Source organism: Lactuca serriola, chromosome 2, assembly GCF_051521515.1.
Source record: "Lactuca serriola cultivar US96UC23 chromosome 2, Lser_US96UC23_V15, whole genome shotgun sequence".
Classification (NCBI taxonomy): Eukaryota; Viridiplantae; Streptophyta; class Magnoliopsida; order Asterales; family Asteraceae; genus Lactuca; species Lactuca serriola.
Genome location: NC_136409.1, coordinates 81,761,096 through 81,769,622, shown reverse-complemented (window position 1 = coordinate 81,769,622; position 8,527 = coordinate 81,761,096). Strand labels below are relative to the sequence as shown.

The 8,527-nt window shown below is 37.0% G+C and overlaps 1 long non-coding RNA gene across 1 annotated transcript; it reads right to left on the bottom strand.

Annotated features, from left to right (window-relative positions):
* Positions 1–4,605: 4,605 nt before the first annotated feature.
* On the bottom strand, positions 4,606–6,459 carry LOC145090354 (uncharacterized). The gene is made up of 3 exons (XR_013701511.1): positions 5,718–6,459; positions 5,016–5,491; positions 4,606–4,865 (listed from the first exon to the last, which is right to left on the bottom strand). It is a non-coding gene; the product is annotated as an uncharacterized LOC145090354 (long non-coding RNA).
* Positions 6,460–8,527: the final 2,068 nt, after the last annotated feature.

Genomic DNA, 8,527 nt, shown 5'->3' with positions numbered 1-8,527 from the left:
CACTTCCACTCGGGAATCTCCAATGGCTGTAACTTGCCATGCGGCCTCTGGTGCTCGGCCTTAACCCTACGGCAGGTCAAGCACCTCTCAACGAACCATGCGACGTCCCTCTTCATACAGGGCCACCAATACTCTTTCCTCAAATCAAGATACATCTTCGTAGCACCGGGATGGATCGAGAATTTCGATCTATGAGCCTCTTCCATCAAAGTAGTACGCGTACCGCCCACGAACGGTACCCAGATCCGACCCTGAAATGTCAGAAGCCCTCGTCCATCCTTAACGAACTCTGAAATTAACCCAACGACCCGCTCTTTCCTCTGCATCTCTGGTCGCACAGCCTCGGCCTGTGCCCCACGAATAGCATCCAACACTAGAGTCATCACCGTCAATCTCAAACATACATCTCGCAATGGAGTGCTCTCCGCCCTGCGGCTCAATGCATCGGCTACCACATTAGCCTTGCCTGGGTGGTACAGGATCTCACAATCATAATCCTTGACCACATCCAACCACCTCCTCTGACGCATATTTAAGTTGGGCTGATCCATCAAATACTTCAAGCTCTTATGGTCCGTGTATATCGTACATCGAACCCCATACAGGTAGTGACGCCAAATCTTGAGAGCGAACACTACTGCCCCCAACTCTAAATCGTGCGTGGGATATCTCGCCTCATGAGGCTTCAGCTGCCTCGACGCATAAGCTATCACATGACCCCTCTGCATCAATACTGCACCCAGTCCCGAAATCGATGCATCGCAATATACTACAAAATCTTCCATCCCTTCCGGGAGAGCTAATACCGGGGCTTCGCACAACCTCTGGCGAAGTGTCTCAAAGGAGGTCTGCTGCTCGGGTCCCCAAGAGAATGCAACACCCTTCCGGGTCAATCTGGTGAGCGGCACTGCGATCTTGGAGAAATCCTTAATAAATCTCCGATAGTACCCTGCTAACCCAAGGAAGCTCCTGATCTCAGAGGGTGACTTCGGCACCTCCCAACTCATCACCGCCTCAACCTTGGCCGGATCGACCAATATCCCTTCCTGATTAACAACATGTCCTAGAAATTGGACCTCCCGCAACCAGAAGTCACATTTGGAGAACTTTGCATAAAGCTTCTCCGACCTCAATACCTCAAGGACCTCCCTCAAATGCTCCTCATGCTGCTCTCTAGATCTCGAATACACTAGAATGTCGTCGATAAATACAATCACTGACCGATCCAACATCTGCCTGCATACCCTGTTCATGAGATCCATGAACACAGTCGGGGCATTGGTGAGCCCGAAAGGCATCACCACAAACTCATAATGCCCATATCGCGTCCTAAACGCTGTCTTCTGGACGTCCTCATCCCGCACTCTCACCTGATGGTACCCTGACCTCAGATCGATTTTGGAAAACCAAGATGCTCCCTGCAACTGATCGAATAAATCATCGATCCTCGGTAACGGGTAACGGTTCTTGACCATCAACTTGTTCAACTCCCGGTAATCAATGCACATCCGGTGTGAACCATCCTTCTTCTTGACGAACAGAATACGTGCTCCCCACGGCGAGCTGCTCGGCCGAATGAATCCCTTCCCCAGCAATTCCTGGAGCTGCGAGGACAACTCTTGCATCTCTGGAGGTGCAAGACGATAAGGCACCTTAGCAATAGGCGCGGCCCCCGGAACCAGATCGATACCAAACTCTACTTGCCTCACAGGAGGTACTCCCGGCAGCTCCTCGGGGAAAACGTCTGGAAACTCACGCACCACTGGAACCTCCTCAACTGACCTCGGTCTCTCGGAAACCTCCCGCGTATCCATCACATACGCCACAAAACCCTTACAGCCCTGCTGTAGACACTGCCTCGCCCTAGCGGCCGAACAAAAAGCTGATCCTGAACGGGTACCCTCGTCGTACACTGAAAGAACTCCCCCACTATGGTCTCGTATAGTCACCAGCTGACGCTCACAGTCGATGACAGCGCCGAATCGGCTCAACCAGTCCATGCCCATGATGACACAGACATCACCCATCGCAATAGGAATCAGGTCAATCGGGAACACAACCCCGAAAATCTCTAGTACGCATCCCCGAAGAACCTCCGTGGCACAAATCACTCTCTCGTCAGCTATAGAAAGTCTCAGAGGCCGACTCAACGACTCACGACTAACGCTGATATGCTGACTAAAAGCTAAAGATACAAAGGACCTACTCTTACCCGAGTCAAATAACACTAGAGCAGGCACAGAGTTCACAAGGAAAGTACCTACGCATACAACAACATCAGCATAACATCTCGACATTAAAATAAATACATGAATTAAGCACTTGTACTTATTGCATTGTATTTTGTAATTTATTCATGGTTTGTTACACTATTAGCTTAAACACTTGGACGTCTTAAATCGTTTTTTAGAAATACTAAGGTTTGTATAATAATATAGTAAGATATATATATATATATATATATATATATATATATATATATATACACCCACACACACTAGCCGTTTACTCGCGCCAAGCAACGGGTGCGAGTAATTTTTTATTTTGAACAAAAAACTCTTAGTTAAGATAATATTCACTTTTTCTCTTTTAGAGTTTCATTTTTCTGGGGTTTCTTAAGCCTTCTTGATATTTATTTCAATAAGGGTGATATAACTTTGAATACAATATAAGTTAAATTTTGTTTAATAAATTCTTACTTTGAACAAAAAATCCATCCTTAAGACAATGTTCGCTTTTGCTCTTTAATAGTTTCTGTTTTTATTGTTTCTCTTAAGCCTTCTCAAAAATTTATTCCAATAAGAGTCATATAACACTTCAGTACATATATGTTCAACTTTTTTCTTAAGAAACATGGAATACGTAGAAGTTCAACTTTGTCTAAGAAAGATTATAAAAAGACTACCTTTTCATTCATTTAATAATCATCTTTAACATTTCATTAGACACTTGAACTCTATTGACCTATTTAATTTTTTTAAATATAAAAAAGGGATAAAGTTACTCAGAAACAAAGTTACATATTCATCATTCCGACCAGAGAAAAAGTTACTTGCTCGAAGAAAAAGCCACTAAAAATAGAACTTTCTTCCTTCAATATCTCGGGCGTGTGGCAGAAATTATTTTCTTTGCAAATTCTACCGTCAACTTGTAGAGCAAACTTCATCGGACTGAACACTGATCCTTGTGTTTTTCTTTTATTTCAACTTCAACTATTCACCTGTACGGAAAACCATTTCCATGGCTCAACAAAAAACATTCTAAGCAACTAATTCCACTACTTATAAAAAAATAATTCACATTGGAATGACTATCACATGTATAGCAAACAATCCCCATATTATCAGCAAATGTATTTCTTGGTTCACACTTCACACAATTTGGGAATATCAACAAACCTTACAGCAAGAAACATGAAAGTAGGGATAAGGTTTCTCGGGGAATTCCGTATAGGCGAGGGAAGAATAGTTTTTCTTTTTTAATATAGCACCAGTCTTAAAAGGTATAAAAGGTAAATTTCCCCCTATGTTTATCCATGTCTGAGAGAGAACTTGAGCACACATGATTCTTTGACAAATTCATAATATGTGACATATTAAGTTAAACATATTTCTTTTCAACTTGTTCCCATCAAATGAAAAGCTTTAATAGGAAGAAACGAATTTAGGATGTTATAATAAACAAATTAATAGAAGTACCAACCTTCGGATACCATCTAATATATGTAACATTGTAAACTTGTTGGTTCATAGACCTTTCTGCATTCTTTTAATATCATCATTTATTATCATCCATTTGCTGTAGAATCATTTATCTAAAAAACAGATGAAAAAGATGATTCATATTTACCATATCTATACAACCACATATTTATAAACTCATATCTACACACATATTTATAAACAGGTGAAAAAGATGATTCATCCATTTGCTGTAGAATCATTTATCTAAAAAACAGATGAAAAAGATGATTCATATTTACCATATCTATACAACCACATATTTATAAACTCATATCTACACACATGTATACAAACTTGGTGTAAGTTAGATCTACAAAAACTAAAATCTGGTAATCAAACCATGATGAATCACCTAACCATGATGCATACCATTTTTCCCAAAAGCAGCTACCTAAGTATCTTCTTGAACCATATTACACTGAAAATTTTATTGGCTACATTAATTAAGAAAAGAAATCAACAATTTCAATCCTAGCTAATGGTGGTGATTTGATGATTAAAACACTAAAAACATTGATAAAGAAACAAAAGTTGTTTTGTTTTATGGATTGTGAGTTTTATTAGGTTCATTATAGAGGATATGAAAGAAAATTTTGTTTAAATATGCCAAAAACTAAATGATAATATTGTAATTGTAATTGTAATTTACAAATTAGAGGATAAAAGAAATGTAATTATAAATGTCATTGATTCAATACATGTTACAGGAAGCAACTGCAAAAAAAAAATAATAAAAAAAAATAATAATAAACAGGTTTAGTAAACCATAACAAGTGCATAAGTCGAACACATGAACGCAAATTGACAAAAAATGGATATATTACAACCAATTTTCAAAAGAATCACGTTTACCCTGGTTATTAGTTTGGTTATTTGATAATAGATCTATGATCTAAAAACAGAGAGAGAGAGAGAGAGAGAGAGAGAGAGAGAGAGGACCAAGATTACTAAAGATCTTAATGATGCAGGTTTGTTGCTATTGATGTAGCTGTTTGAGGAGTGTGATGACTGTAGATGGTCTATGATTCTACCTACTCAAAAGACTTCCTTCCAAGTTCAAAAATGAAAATCAGAAATCAGATTCCACTTTCTCATTAGCCCTCTTGGTTAGGTTCTTTGAACCTACAAAGCCAACACAATAGAGAAACATATTAAAAACCTTTTTAGGAATAATCCTGATACGATAAAGCCTTCAACCAAGATATTTTTAAGATAAAAATACAAAAAGTAAAAAAATAATCAAACTAGTTACAAGTAAGGATTAAAAAAAACCTGTTAAGATGTCCAAACCCTTCAGAAGTTCTGATACCGAGTTTTCAATCCATTATCTTTAATGACCAACATTGTGGTTTATGTGGCCTTCTTTTGAAGATTCTAGACATCTTAGGGCAGCTTCAGGAAGAAGCCTTCTACATACATAATAAAATTAACAATGAAGAACTAACATCATTAATCATAAAATAAGATCTAATATAAAGTAATAACAAACCCAATTCTTGGACTGAAGCGACAAAAAATCAAGAATCGAATTTACAAATTTCACTTGTCTAGTGTCAATATTCGACGCAGATCATGAAGAATCCTCATCTCGCTTCATCTATCAATGTCCACATATTTAAGGGCCTATAACACTCACACATATACACACATAAATTTAAACACACAAACACAAACATTGTTACACACATAGAGACCTCGATTCAGTCTGTTGAGCACAATCCAATCCCATCCTTTTTGATTTATATGACCTACACAAGAGAATAAAAGAAGTTAAGAGAAAAAACTCAAACTCTGGATCTGTGATTTATAACCAAAATGTGTGTGTGTGAGTGAGAGAGAGAGAGAGAGAGAGAAAGAGAGAGAAAGAGATAGAGAGGAGGTCGACATTGTGATCCTTAGGTTTTGCATGTTTGATCTAGTTTTACACCAAAGTAAAATAACATAAAAAAATATGAATTAATCTGAAGAACTTACAACAATACATATTGAATGGTGATCCTCCAAATTTCTCCTTAGATCCTAGCAGAGGCAAGTGGCAGCTAATGGTGGTGGCGGCGGCTACTACGTGTAGCATGGCAGACATAGCGACATGATTGTTGTGGTCGTCAGTTGTTGTGTAAAGAGAAAACAAGTTAGAGGTTACTGAAATGGAGAAAAGGGGAGGTGGGGGAGAAGAAAATGAGAATTTGTAGTCATCATATAAGGGGATAGGGGCCAAGATATTTGAAAATTTTGGGGTTCAATTTAACTCTACCTCCTTAATTAGCATAGGGGAAAATGGACCAAAATCAATTGATTTGAGGATTCTAGAGGATTCAAAATAAGGCTATCAAAAATTAAAGGCCTAGGTCAAACACTTGTGAGAAATAAGGAAACTTATGCATTGAATGATTATATGTACTGTTTAAAGATTTGCCGATGGAGAAGGCAAACCAGGGGAAACGGTGGCCGGCACTACTAATATGAAAATGAAGATTGGTCTGTTGTTATGCTATATAACATGTATTCACTCCTCTTAACTGATTCAATTGGCGCCGAACTTTAAGGAATACCGTTTCATATTTGAATGAGCAAAAAACTAGGGATATGACATTTGAATTAGTTTTCGTGTTGAATGATCCGTCCTTAGCATTGGCTTATCTATTTGTTGACCATATAAGATTTTACAACACAAAATCATTGTACATAACGTTGTAATGGGCTGTACCTCCTAAAATTCAACATTTGTAGCTAAATACTTATTAAGGTGTGTGTGTGTGTATATATATATATATATATATATATATATATATATATATATATATATATATATATTAGCCGTTTACCCGTGCTAAGCGACGAGTATGAATACTTTGTTGCAACAATCATTTCAACTCAGAAACATGTTATATTTCAAGGAACGTAAGTTATTGTTTTTGTTTTTAAATTGTAGGTATGTTGCTTGAGTGGATTAAAAGCAAGGTTGTAAAAAATGATCGACGTTAGCTAGTCGGTGGACTAAGGTCAAGGGATTAATCGGCTAGGTGGAGATTTATCGGGGGATTAATCGGGGACCATTAATTTTTAATTTGTTGAATTTTAAAAAAATAAATATGACAAATATCATATCAATGTTCGTAAATACCACTAATATGATAACAAAATAGGTTAATATGATTAATACAACACTAATCATGCCTCGAATATTTTCCATTGAAATAAAACTTCTTCAAAATGTTAAAATTTCATCGTTTAATAATGTTTCACTCATTATGTATGCAGTGATTAATCGCTAGGCGCCTCTAATCGGGATTTTTACAACAATGATTAAAAGTGAAAGTATGTTGTTATTTTGGTTGGCATGAAGAAAGTTGTGAGTTAATAAAAGTAAGTTGTTTGATTTTAAAAGAAAAAGATGTTGTTTGGGGTTATATTTTATTAATCGTATTTTTAAAGAACACGAAATGTACCGACAAATATCATTTACTGTTGAAATATATCAATGATATAAGTGATGGGTTTGAGCCATAAGAACATTCCTATGTGCACATACAAACCCTAATGCTTGGATCTAGGTTTCTCTAATTGAACATGCATTGTATCCAAGTCTTCTAATGATAATTCTAGTATAATAACATAATAAATTAGAGTTAGAAGATTACCTTGAATCACTTGCTTGAGTCTTCTTGTCCTTGGAGCTTTAGAGTCACAAGTGTCACTACTCTAATGGCTTACAAACACCAACTTAGCAAGAGGATGATTATAGAGAGAGGAGAGAGGAGAAAGAAATCGGCCAGGGTTTCTTTAGAGACAAGGGTGCCTATTTTCCTTAACCCCTAGGGTCTATTTATACTAGTGAGGCTCCTAGGCTGTCACCCTTAAACCCTAATTGGATAACTTAGGCCCTAAGCAATCCAATACCCTAATGATAAGCCTTGGACGAATTCTAGGTCTATCCTAAGCCCCCAAAACCGTCCACCCCTTATCCATAAGGGATTATAGCCCATAGTACAACTATCATACAATTGACAGTTTATGTCCCTTTATCAATTAATCTCTTTAAGTCACCAAATTAATTCCTAATTAATTTATGACTTATATTAATCAAATAAGAATATTATTATTCTTTATATTATTCTCATAATATATTAATAATATTTCTTTTCTCATTATAAATCATTATGTCAAGTTGCTATGGTGAAGGCAACCCAAAAGGACCATGCACAACCAGATCAAATACTTGCCTAATATAGTTGCAGCCTTTGACACTATTCCAACAGTCTCCCACTTGGATAAGTCTAGTAACTATATATACAAGTATAAACCGATTAGAAATCGTAGCTCTCAAAGACACTGTCAAACTCTAATCTTATCAATCTTGTCCTTTAGATAAGGGATCGTACAGCCCTCTGTTTAGATATCATGTGGACAATTCTATGGAACCAAATTGTCCAGCATTTGGTTTCTCGATCTCAGATTCACTTGACATAGAACTTAATCGAACACATCAATTTAGTTCTGACCGGGCCCGGCACATAAGTCAAATCAAGTCATCGAGTGGCCGAGATATCGCTTTTAACTTCTTAGGATAAAAGTAACAAATAAACTTCGAATTATATGCATTTACTTATTCATTAATCAATCATACACAACAATGCGTTTTATAACATCAATTTACTGATGCGGTTTCGCATTATCAATGTACAACCAATTAACAAATAACAAACCATATATCTAGGTTTTAAGACCATATGATATCATCATCTTGCGATCACCTTTTTCAACAGATTCCATAAGGTGATTCC